Below are 12498 nucleotides of genomic sequence, written 5' to 3'. Positions count from 1 at the left end.
TTTTTTTTTTTTTTTTTTAATTTCTGAAAGTGTTAAAAATGGATGTATGTTTGACTTTGATTTAACTTTCTTACAGACTTAGACTACTGTATTTGTAATAGCAATTAAAACAAGTAGCAGTTCTTGCTGAGTCTTTGCTGATGTGAGAAACCTAGATCCCCTGGGCCTCTGACATGAGTTCGACTCTCCTGGTTGCTGCTTCTTACCCACAGCCAGTTTGGTCTGGCAGCAGATGTGAGGTCTTGGTCAGGTCTAACTTGATCCTCCTAACTCCACTACAGCTCTTGGACTTCCCCTTCATTAGAATATAGGTCAGTAACATAGGTATTAATGTGACTTATGATTGGATATCACAGTCACCTTCTCTGGGCTGTGCTAATTCTCACTTTGGACATATCTGCATACTCTTGTTAGGCCGAGTGGCAGACATCTACGAACTTCTTCTATCAAGTGGTAAACTCAGCTCTACCTTGACTGCCTGGAATGTGTATTCCAGGCTCTAAAACTTGACTGCTTGGAGCTTGGATTGTTTATTCCAGGCTTTGAAACTCTTTATAAAACATCTGCATTTCTGCTACACACAGAGCCAACCTTCAGTTATATATGAGCATGAGGCTGTATTAGTATGGATAACTGGTGATATTCAAAGCTACCTAATACTTCCCTAAAAACCTAACTACTTCCCTGAAAACACTTTAGCAGAACTCGCAGCAAAGTTCAAGTCTGGCACATCCAGCTCATCCAAAAGGCAAGACTATTTGTCTTCACCATCTTGTGATGAGGCAAGCAGATCACAGGAGATGTTAATGGAGGGCAAAGTGTGGCACAGACACCTCTGCCCTCTGAAGCATGGTCCTGAAGTTTCCTAAACGCTAAATTGTGGAGGCTGGGAAAATGGCTGTGCCTCACTAGCCTCTGCATGGGAACTACATATAGATAGTCAGGGTGGGTCATTTTCTTGGCATTGTGAACATTCTTTTTGCCTCCAATTTCTAAGTGGGCTGTTTTTTGTGCTCTTGCTTGTTCAGCAGCATCTCTGGCCTCTATCCATTAGATGTCAGTAGCACTCTGTGGTTATCTTCAGGCATTTCTAAATGTTCTCCAGTTGAGAACCACTGGAGTTAATAATACATCTTAATAATAGGTGTATGTGATGTCATTCTGTTGATGAAGGAGAATTTAGCTCTTATTGGTGTCAAACCTTAACTGTATATTGAATAATTCATTAGTAATAAGGAATTGATGTGCTAAGGTCTAGGAATATGAAGTGGACTTTATTTCTGCTGTATTGGAGTAGTGGACAGAGTGATTAAAAACATGCGTATCAAATATAGTGAGCTTTGTTACAAGAATGATTCAAAGTCTTACTAGCTTTAGTGTTATGATAGATGCTAAATGCCTTTGTGTATCAGTTTTCATGCCTTAGAATGAGAGGGTAGAAGATATCTTATAGGATTCCTGTTTCCTATAACTCAGTGGAGCATCAGGGTTACAAGGAGTAACTCAGTTTTCAACAAAATAAGCAAATGTCTCTGGGACTCTGACTCTCCAGGCCTCCCCTGGATCAGCCTCCCACTCAACTTCCCTTGTACATGTGTATTTAGACTGATGCTCTTCTGCACTACAACACAGGGCTATGGTAGGCATGGGGGACACCTTGCACAGTGCTCTCTGAGCCTTCTTGGGTGTGTGGCCCAGTGGTAATTCCCCTGGGGGAGGTGTGGGGCAGCATTTCTTCTGATGATCACAGGAAGTGATAGTCAGAGATGCAGGGTGAGTAAAACCCAGTGTTTCATGCTCATATTCAGCAGTCTGTGCTGAATGGCAGAGAGAAAGCTCTGAGCAGTTTCTGCTTCAGAATTTTGGGAACTGATTTGTAGTTTCTTTCTGAAACTTTGATGATCTGCCTGGATTCTAAAAAAATTTTTTCCAGCTTGTTCCTCTGCAGCATTGTTTTGGAATATAGAGCTGTATTCCCTGGGGCCACACAAGGAAATGAATCTCTGACCTCTTTGCCTCACTGAGATGATGTTTGCATTTCTCAGTTTGGCAAGCAGTACTCAGGTTTAAGCTGTAGAAATGGAGAACAGATTTCCATTTCACTCCTTAACTAACAGTAGCCACCTCTGTTAGTTTAAGATGCAGGATTCTGTAGCCAAAAATCCCACCAAAATATAAATATACTAGACTTTTGAGAATGAAAATATTGAGAGTGAGAGTGGAAATATTGCAGAGAAGTGACTTTTTACTAGTCACAGCTTGCAGATTGAGTTCCATTGCTGAATGTATGTGCGTTGCGCTTCATTCCATTTGTGATTATTTCAGCTTCCCAGGGAATTTCAGTAGGATTGGTCAGGTATACTACAAGAAAGTAGTCATATGTTTTGCCATGCACCAGGGGAACCATTAGATGTCCTTACACTATTGCTTCAGATGTAATGCCTGTATGTAAAAATCTCTGATAGCAAGTACTCATTTTTGTTTGCATCTGGCTCTGTGATTCCATGCTCATGACTTCCTTAGCCCTTGTGAAAATGGCCAGAATCAGTTTTGTTCTACGTGATTTTCTGTGTGTTGGAGTTGGGTGGATGTGACCTACACTCATTTCCTTCCGATTTTTCTCTTTACGTTATTGCTTTTCTCATTTGTATTTTTGGTATTGACCTGTGTCTAAAGGCTACTTCCTTTCAAGATGTAAACTTGCTCAAAGTCCTTCCTCTTAACTTGCAATGGGGTTAAAACAAATCTGTAGGTCCAGAGGCCATAATGTCCTATTACCTATAAACTTGATACTTGAAAAGGCTTATTGTGTAAACCTTTTCCCTCCGTACTTGTCAAAAGAAGGAACCTTCTACAGATGGAGAAGTAGTAATAACCCAATGTCAATGAGATCATCTTGTTTCTAAGTATCATTGCCCATAAAAGGAACCAGGTCTTCTTAAGACAAGCAATTGATTTCAAATCAAGCATGGAAAAAGTGTAAGGTAAGGTGATACATTGGAGGGTAGAAAGCAAGGAAATGTTCATATCAAAAGTGAAATGGTGAAAAAGGATGAGGGAGTTAACTAGAAGTTACTTTCAAACCTGGCACTGTTGGGTTTCCGCAAGGACAACATCAATAGATAAAAGTATATTGGAGAAAAAAATTTAGGAGTTTATGGAGATACTAAACATTCAGGTTTTAAAAGGGAAGGATGAAATAGGGATTTTTATTCATTTATTTTTTTGTAATGGGGATTAAACTTGGGACCTTGTGCTTGTGAGGCAGGTGGTGGCACCACTGAGGTAAATCCCCAGCCCTTCTTTTATTTTAAATCCCCAGCCCTGAAGGGAAAAATTGATCTTCACAGAAGCTTGCCAGCTAGTAAAGGTATGAGGAATTATGCAATTAGGAAGTTATAATCTTGCTACTTCAGGGTGTCATTTGACTCAGGCAGCGATCTTCAGTGGCTGCTCAGAGCCCTTGGGTGGGTATTTGTGGGTGAACTGGGTCTTGTACACAGATTCTCATATCTGTGAGGATAATAAGGACAAAAATTATACCTCTTCAGTAATTATTTCTGGTGAACACTGGATTGATAAACTTACCAAAAATGGAAAAATTTGATATTTTATGCCTCTTGTTATGATGCAGCAAGATATGTACAACACACTTATGCAGTGCTGTTTCAGCTACTCACATATGAACAGTCAGACAAATTCAGAAAACAACTGTACTAGACTTTAAAAAACAAAACAAACTAGGTGAGATGGGAGAGGACAATCCTAAATTTAAAAAGGCCTGGGGCCGGAGATTTAGCTTAGGGACACTGCATCTGCCTTGCAAGTGCAAGGACATGAGTTTGATCCCCAGTACCAAAAAGGGGAAATGAATTAGTTGTGCTTTGTTGTTTGTGGCGAGTAGGTATAGAAATTGGTATGGAGACAGTTGTGTAAATCTGAATACATTCTGTAGAGTAAGTGATACTACTGAACTAATATTAATCTTTGTAGGAATATTAATAGTGCAGGAGAATATCAGAGATGTGTTTGCAAGTATTAAGGAATCAAAGGGTCATGATGCCTGCAACTTATTTTCAAAATGATTAGTTAAAAGGAAACAAAGTAAATGTATATGTATACATACTTGGGAATACATACATGTACTGTCTTGCATATATATATATATATATATATATAAATAAACTATATATGTATATTTATGCATAGCGCAATCTGGTATTTTGCACACATTATCTTTGGGGGAAGGGTCTTGAGCTCAGTATATGAATGTGACAAGTGTCAAGTAATAATATCCTTTCTTTCTCAGTCACCTCTGGAGGCTCTTCTGCCTATCCTTGATATAATGTGTCTGTTTTTCTTTCTTGGCAATCTTCTTTGTGCTACTTTCTCTTCTAAGTGAAAGTTATCTTTATTTAAACATTTTAAACTATCATTTATGAAACAAACATTTTCTTTCATTTTTCAAATATTCTTTTACACTTGATTACCTGACAGTAGCCTTGATGCTAGGATAAAGGCAGTGAAAAGCCCTGGCACCAGTTGTGCCCACCTGGAGCTCAGTCCAGTATTTTGGCATTCCAGAAGCCTGTAGTCCTTCTTTTTCCCCTGCAGCGTCTCCGATTTCTGAAGCTCTGGGTCCCTCACAGTTCTGTTAGGGACCCAGGCTTTCTTACCACACCAGTTGAGTTAGTCATGCCTCACCTTGAGCTCAGCCCTTTCTATAGCAGTAATCACCATTCACTAGAAACTTTGCCTTGCTTCAGACACAGCCAATGCTAATTGCTTTTAAAAATAGGTTTTCTTTTCAATGGAATGTTTAATGCTTTGAAAAGGAATTCTGTAATAGAAGTGAAAGCACAACAGATGAGCCCTGAACCAACCTGAGGGAGAGAACCAGCCCTGCCCTGGACTTCGTGGTTTTATTTTCTTTGTTAAAACAAGTGACTTTAATCAATACTGTATGTACATACATTTCTTTGTAAAAAGGTCCATGCCATGTTCCACTTCTAGACCTTTAAAAAATATGCTACTCAACATTGTTTCTAAAGTTCATCACTGAAAAAAATGACTTGGACATATTTGGTATGGATGAATAGTTACCCTCTAGCAGGCAATATAACTTTTAGATGTATGTCCTAGAAAACTTGCTGATACATGTCAGGGAACATGTACAAGAGCGCTCATTGAAGTGCTCTTTGTAGTACTAACAATGATTATTAACAGGAAAATGAGCGAAAAAATTATTACTTATTTGGTTAAATTATTTTGTAACAATGAAAATGAGTGAATTACAGCTATGAATTTTTAAGTCCTCAAGTAGTACTGACAAGTTAGAAGTAATCCTATTTAATAGTTGAAGAAACCAACTAGACAATTGAAGTAAATTGTCCAAGGTATCAAACCTACTGTGTGGTAGAACTCAGAGTTGAGTTCAGGTCATTGCTATTTTAAAGCCTTAAATACTGTGTTCTACGAAAAAATTCTTGTTTTTGCTAGCTTATCTGTTATACTGCATGGGGTGAGAGCTTTATATTTTCACTTGATCCAGCAGATGACCCATACTAGGTGTTACACATTTTTGGTGAATGACCTACCTAAATCATTTTACACCGGAAGCAGTTGAGGAGAGTATAGTGGGTTGAACAAGTTTCCCAAGCAGGTATCCAGAGCACCTGTTAGAGACCACACCTAACCTGTGTGTTCTTACCTTGGTTTCATGCTATCCTCCACTAGGTGACTGGCAGAAGCCTAGCAGAAATAACACTGGATAACTATCACTGACTGGGTTCCTGTGTTCCTCAGCCAGGGCAGCCATCATTGCTCTCCTGGTGGACAACAGAAGCCTCTTCCTACTGCTTGCCTAAGCTGTAGCAGCAGCATTGCCAGCAAGTGCTTCTCTCTCTTCATTGTTACTGATGTGGTTAGTTAGCTTGTGGAAGAAGTGCAGGTGTGTTGGTGTGTTTGTGTGTATGGGAGGTTTGTGTGTATGTGAAGGTTTTGGAAAAAGGGCAAGAGATATTTGGTGCTTTAGCAAGTAAACAAATGTTTGTTGTAGATACAGATTGTTGAAGTGCTTAGTATTTTTGGTCTAATGAACCAAGTTCAAAATAAACCAAAGGCTTAACATCCTTGCTGCCTGCTTAAGCCTTTCTGTTATCTAGTGCCTGGCAGAATTCTGACCGGGTGAATGTTTTTCCTGTGTCCCAGTAAATCATGAGCAGTTTCTGGGTCCTTGTAAACTAAATGGAACTATAGGCAGGGTCTGCCAGGATGACCGCCTGTTTTGTGAATCCCTGCAGAGGAGGGACGGAAATACCTAAGTGAATTTGCTTTCATACTGTCACTGTAGTGGGGTAGAAGTAGAAAAATATCTGCAGCAAACCCTCTGGGGAAGAAGTTACTTGGATCCTTCCTCAGCCTTTGGGTGTCATCTGGGTCATCTTTGTGTGGATGCCCATTGCTGATCTGTTATGTTGCCACTTTCCTGGAAAGCTTTCCTCTTCTCAGCATCTTTTCTCTTCCACAGCCGCACCCCTAACTATTACTTACTTTTCATTTATTTTCTCTCCTCTCCTGTCCCCATTTATTTACCCCTCCCCAGGGTAAGCTGCATGAGAACAAATTATTTCCCTTGTTTACTGCTATGTTAGAAATAGAATAGGTCCGGCCAAGTAGAAGCTCAGTGAATATTTATTGAATTTATTTATGAATTTATTTTATACAACTGTGGTCAGATTAAGGGCTCAATTTCTTAAATTATCAAGTGCTAACTAGGATCTCTAGTGTTTTACAAATGCGTTCTTTTTCTGAATTGTCACTTTCTATGAACATGATATGTAAAATAATGTGGATTTTAAAAATTTTTGGATCGTAAAAGTGGAATGATAAATCTTGTGGAACACTGAAACAAGGTTTACTTTGTAAAAATTCATTTTGTTACTCTTTGTTGTTGTGTTTTTTTGTTTTTTGTACCAGGAATCGAACTCAGACCTTGTGCTTGTTAGGCAGATGGTGGAACCACTGAGCTAAATCCTTGGCCCCTAATTTTGTTATTCTTAATGTTAGTAGTTTTTATTAAACTCATTAACTGAAGGAATAGCCAAGTCCTTGACAAAAAACAGCCGTGTGTAACTAACCAGACCTTCCTTCATCCCTGTGCCATACTTCTGGCTACTTTCATCCCACTGAGTCTGAATCCTATTTTCTTCAATCTTTACTTTCTGTTTAATATAACTTTGTAACACCCATATACATTCTGTTTTTTTTTTTTTTTTTTTTTTTTTTGTACTGGGGATCAAACTTGGGTCCTTGCGCTTGCAAGGCAGGCGGTAGCACCATTGAACTGAATCTCCAGCCCAACCCATATACATTCTTAAAAGTTTTTGGGCATGTGGTATGTATATATGTGCAGTTTTGATTTTAAAACTGATTTTTGCATATATAGTCATAAAATACATAAATTTTGTTGTGTATTTGATATATATGGTATATATTTGATATGTATTTATTTTTGATATGTGTGTGTGTGTGTGTGTGTGTGTGTATATATGTATTTATTTATTTATTTTCCCTTGAAATACTGGGACCACAAATTTCAGATTTGAAATTTTGAATTTGTCAATATTTCCATAGACTTTATAGTTCAGCACACCTAATCTGGAAATCTAAAATGTTTCAAATTTCCGGGTAATTTTGATTTCAAGTTTTTGGATCAGAAATGCTCAGCTGGGGTACATATAGTATGTGTTACCAAAGATGCTATAATTCATTCGTTTTGGTTACTGTATAACATTTTCTTGTGTGATTGTCCCGTGCTTAATTCACTCGTTTTCTTTCAAACAATTTAATTGTGGAAAACTTGTATCAACCACTATGAGCTTCATAGCTTTCCAACATTGAGATTGGGTTAATAGTGGCAATATTAATTAAAGTAATGTTTTAATACTATATAATGAAAAGTGTCTAGACTAGGAACTTTTTAATGAATATTTTGCTCTCCAAATGACCAACATTAATGATTTTAACTTACGTATGAGTAAAAGATCTTTTCAAGGATCAAGGCAGACCAAAGGATTTTAATGTAACAAAATATAAAATATTCCTTGACAGGGTTTTAGATCTGTTATTGAAGGCATGATTTAAGAAACCTTCACTTCTTGAGTTTTGGTGTAGTATCAGAGAAAAAAGGATGTTATTTCATTATTACCTATATAAAATTAAATATTTGATTTTCTTCAATGTACATTAACCAAACAACATTTTACAGCACCATGTTTGTGGTAGTGGATATGAGAATCTTACTCTCTTTTCTAGGTCAGTTGTTGAAGAGATCTGCAAAAAATATAGAATAAAGCTACCTTGCTATAATGTATAAAGTACATTTTTTTGAAAATAGGTATTTTCATAAAATGTTATTTATATTATATAATGCTTTTAAAATGTACTAAGCATTTTATAACTCAATTTTAATTTATAACATAGTAAATATGGATAGATATACACAAAAGCTCAGAATGAAAGGGATCCTGAGATAAAAGAATTTGAGAATTCTCGGCTAAGATGTATCTAACTATATTTTCTAATAAAAGATTTGAAAATTTTTTGGTTACTTTTCTAAGTTTTTTGGTTGGTTTCCTAATTTGCAACATTTCAGTCCCTAAACTATCTTTATGTACTGAACTGTGAATATCAATAAAGAATTCCAGACCTTCATGGCAAGGTATTAAATTAAAAAGCATATGTCTTTTTAGTCCAATATCGTCACTTTTAAGTATCTGTATCTTTCACTTGGTTTCCTTCCTGTCTTTGTCTTTCTGTAAGGTTGGTTGTTTTTGATTCTCCATTCACTCACCAGACGTGTATGTCAAGCAAGCAAATACTGACCTCCCTGTCTTTCCATTTACCTATTTACCCCGCCTTTTTTGGTGTAAACCTGTGGGACTCATAGGCCTGACTCTGAGCTCTGAGCATCCTAGCTGTCACATTCTCTGAATTGTCTAGGAAGAAGTGGCCTAATGTTTTAGAAAGAAGGTCCCTTCTGTTAGTAAACACGTGTTGATAGATGTTCATTACCTGTGTACTTGCACGATGCCCACTTTTTTGTGGAAGTGACAACTGGTAAATAGAAGTATTATTTCCCTTATCTTTATAATTTCTTTTTAGGACTTAGTCACATATTACAACCCAAGCAGTTTCTTGTGGGGTTGGCTCTTACCACTACTACCTCTAACTTAGTTATTTTATTAGCAGGGATGAAAAATGAGAGGGGATTCCATTTTTATTGAATGGCTGCTATGTGCCAGGCACCTGCCCCCTTTAATAGGTGATGGGACAGAGGAAGATAAAAGAAATAAAAGAGGTTAAAAATAAAACAACATGAAAACAGAAGTAAAAGATGTAGCTGAAGGTCATCGCTGCTTCAGATTTAGCTGTTTATCTCCAAATCACATCTACTTTTTCACCATGCCAAATTGGCTTAGCAAAAATCTGAGTTCCAATAATATTTACCATTTCATTCAGCACAGTTATTACCTGTGTTATGTAAACTGCCCGTCCAGAGGCCAGCCAGTCCTGCACTCTTTTTGCATCTCCAACTTGTATTTATGCATAAATTACAACTTTTGTTGGACACAGTCATCTTAATTCAGTCAAGAAGGGAAGGGTGAAAAAAATAGTGAATTTGAGGTCTGACTGCTTTTATCTTCAAGTTCCATCCTTGAGATTTATTAGATATATCATCTTGTTTGAGTTACTGAACATCTTTTGGTCCTGTTTTCCTAATTTTGAAGCAGAGATAATAAGAGAAAGCCTTCTGCATTGTTGCCTGGCTGCCAGAAACATGGAGTGAGATGACAATGTCTGTGTAAAGGTTTTAAAAACAGAAGATTGTATCATGGGAGTTCAGTACTTGAAATTTTAAATTAGAAATATTGGTTATCTTTGTCATAGGAAAATTATTGTAAAATATCATTAGCGGTTTTTCCCTTCTCCTTGACTTAACAGGTTTGCCTTTCTATGCATGATCCTGACCTAAGGGCAGGGAAAGAAACCTGCCTTTTTTCCTTTTTTTGTCAGGTTGAGTCATCACATTGCTGATATTCAGCTTTTTTTTTTTTTTTTTTTTTTTTTTTTTTTTTTTTTTTTTTTTTTTTTTTTTTTTTTTAATTTAGATGACATTTTCTTGTGCTTAATGTTAACACATTTAAAAGTTATTAGCAAAACTACAAATGAATGAAAAAGTATATATATTTATACCAGTATGAATAAGAATATAGAAAATACCAAAAAACCCAGTAAATTTAGATCTTGTTTTGTTTTCAAACATAATTTTATGCTAAATTTTCTTTTTCAGGCAATATTGATTGCATGTGTTGATTTCTAGTAGCTTGGGAAAGTTTTCCATTGAAGAAGCACTAAAGGCCATGAAATGAAGCACCGTTCTTAAAATGGGTCGGGCACATGCAGACAGTTGACCATCATAGAAAGGGGTTGTGAATGTCAGCCTCGTCATTTTAGTTACGATGTGAGACACATACACAAGAGTGATTGATACATTATTTTCTAAATCTCTTACCTAGTTTCTTTGCAAAATGGGGCTCTTTAAAAATATATTTTTTTGAGGCTATAAAATAAAATAGTGGACTCTAAGCATGATTTACATTATAAAAATTATTAGTCTAAATTTTATAGAATTTACTGTGCATTTTATATAAAAACAGAGTAAGGTTTATAAATTATGCATACTGTTCCTCTTTGCCACCCACCAATAAAACTAAAAATGCTAGGGAATGTTTGTTAAATTTCTAAGGAAGAAATCAGAAGTTAAGAATCAAGGAAATTATAGTTGAAACCTATGACAATAATAGAAATAACTATGATATCTCTTAATTCTGGTTTCTTTTCTTTGAAAATAAATTGTGACTCACCATTAAGTTCCACACCAGTAGGCCAGGCATTTAATGCTGTAGAGAAGACTTTAAGAACTTTCTTGCATGAAGCATTTCACATTAGTTTCAGTTTTTGTGAGGATGTGGCCTTTTATGCTCCTAAATCAAACTTTCTGCTTTTTATTGTCTTTCTTGAGCATCTTAGTTCTTTATTGGACTGCCGTTGCCCTGAGGATTACATCATAACCCAGCTGTCTTGGGGCATATCGGATAACCCATTTTTAACTCTTTATCTGCATATATACAACACTGTCCTGTAGTTGACTCATGCAACTTTTTTTAAAAATTGGAATTTCATGATGCCTAAATTATGAGTCCTATGTAAGCCAGTCATGCTCCAATAAATTAAAGAATATTTGCAGAGAAAAAGTAACTAGACTTAGTTTATTCTTTGAACTTGGAAAAATCCAGTCTCACTTATAAAAATTCAGTCTCACTCTGTCATTTCATCTGTTAAAAGAATTAGGAGATTAAGAGCATCAAAAGCCATTTTACATTGCACTTATAAATATTCTCTTAAAATATTCTGTATTGGATGGAATTTTCCTACTTACCTATTTTTCCATTCTCCTATGGTCTATGTAGGCAAGAGGGGATCAGCAAGTGAGTATAACATCTGACTGATGTTGAGGGAAATGTAGTTTGCTTTCTGTCTGAACTGCTCATGTTGATCAGTGGGAAATGCTGCATTAGCTCTCAAATCAAAACATTTAAAGTGCTCTCTGAAATGTTGACGACTTGCCAAAGGTTTCAACTTCAAGTGTGCAAATGCCTGGTACTCTTTGGAGCCTCGCTGTGATTTGTGCTTGTATCAGTTGCATCTGATTTGGATTTGCTTAGAATTACAAGTTATAAGGCTTGGCCAAGGTAAACAAGGTGAAAGCAGTATGGAGAGAGAGCCAGAGAGATTGAGCAAGTGGTGCTCCAGCCAGCGGGAAGATGGATCTTTCCCATGCCTAGTTCTGACCTTTTCCTGTGAAGCTGTTGTAATAATAGCTTCTGTGTTCTTTTGGAAAGTATTTGCAAGTTGTACTTCACATGGCCTCAGCTCCCTCAAACTTGTTGGAAAATAAAAATATTTGGTAGTAAAGAGTAACTGCAAATTTCTCACTTTGATAACCAGGGGAGAAAGCAGGAAGGCTGCACCTGTCAGTGCTCACCTGAGTCTTGATCATTTCAGGGCAAGAGAACTGTCAAAAGAGGAGAGGTAATCAGAGGAGCCTAGACCATCTCTTTTGAGATATCTTGGTGTACTTCTTCCTCTAGCCCTTTATTGTCCTTGGGTGCATTTGATACTTGACATATTCCCAGCCTTGAATTGATATATCGGGGCCTCTCATTTTTCTTCAGGTTATCACTTCAGTTGAAATCTAGTTTTGGAAAAACCCTGTTTCTATCTTGGGTTGTCAGTTTTCCTTAATCTACATATGCCTTATTTAACTAATTGTTCCTGGGGTTTATTACTCTTAAATTGCCCTCTGGAGTAACACAGTGGTAATACATCTCATTTATGGATGAAGAGCTCGGGTCTTCTAGACTGTTCAGAAAC

The 12498-nt window shown here is 36.8% G+C and overlaps 2 protein-coding genes across 13 annotated transcripts in view; one reads left to right on the top strand and one right to left on the bottom strand.

Annotated features, from left to right (window-relative positions):
• The window catches only part of P2ry14 (purinergic receptor P2Y14), a 20038-nt gene extending 8320 nt beyond the window's left edge, over positions 1 to 11718 (bottom strand). Inside the window, exon 1 of one of the 2 annotated variants that reach the window (XM_010625309.3) lies at positions 11504 to 11718. The gene's annotated coding sequence lies outside the window, so the exon portion shown is untranslated. Of the gene's footprint in view, positions 1 to 10928; positions 11143 to 11503 lie in introns of those variants that run through there. The other variant, XM_010625310.2, reaches the window with a different exon arrangement.
• Med12l (mediator complex subunit 12L) overlaps positions 1 to 12498 on the top strand; it is a 305898-nt gene that overhangs the window by 121654 nt on the left and 171746 nt on the right. The gene's annotated exons all lie outside the window — the stretch shown is intronic.

Source organism: Fukomys damarensis, unplaced genomic scaffold, assembly GCF_012274545.1.
Source record: "Fukomys damarensis isolate Sample0158 unplaced genomic scaffold, DMR_v1.0_HiC HiC_scaffold_37, whole genome shotgun sequence".
NCBI lineage: Eukaryota > Metazoa > Chordata > Mammalia > Rodentia > Bathyergidae > Fukomys > Fukomys damarensis.
Note: the sequence above shows the minus strand (reverse complement) of the source record. Positions and strands in the feature narration are given on the sequence as shown.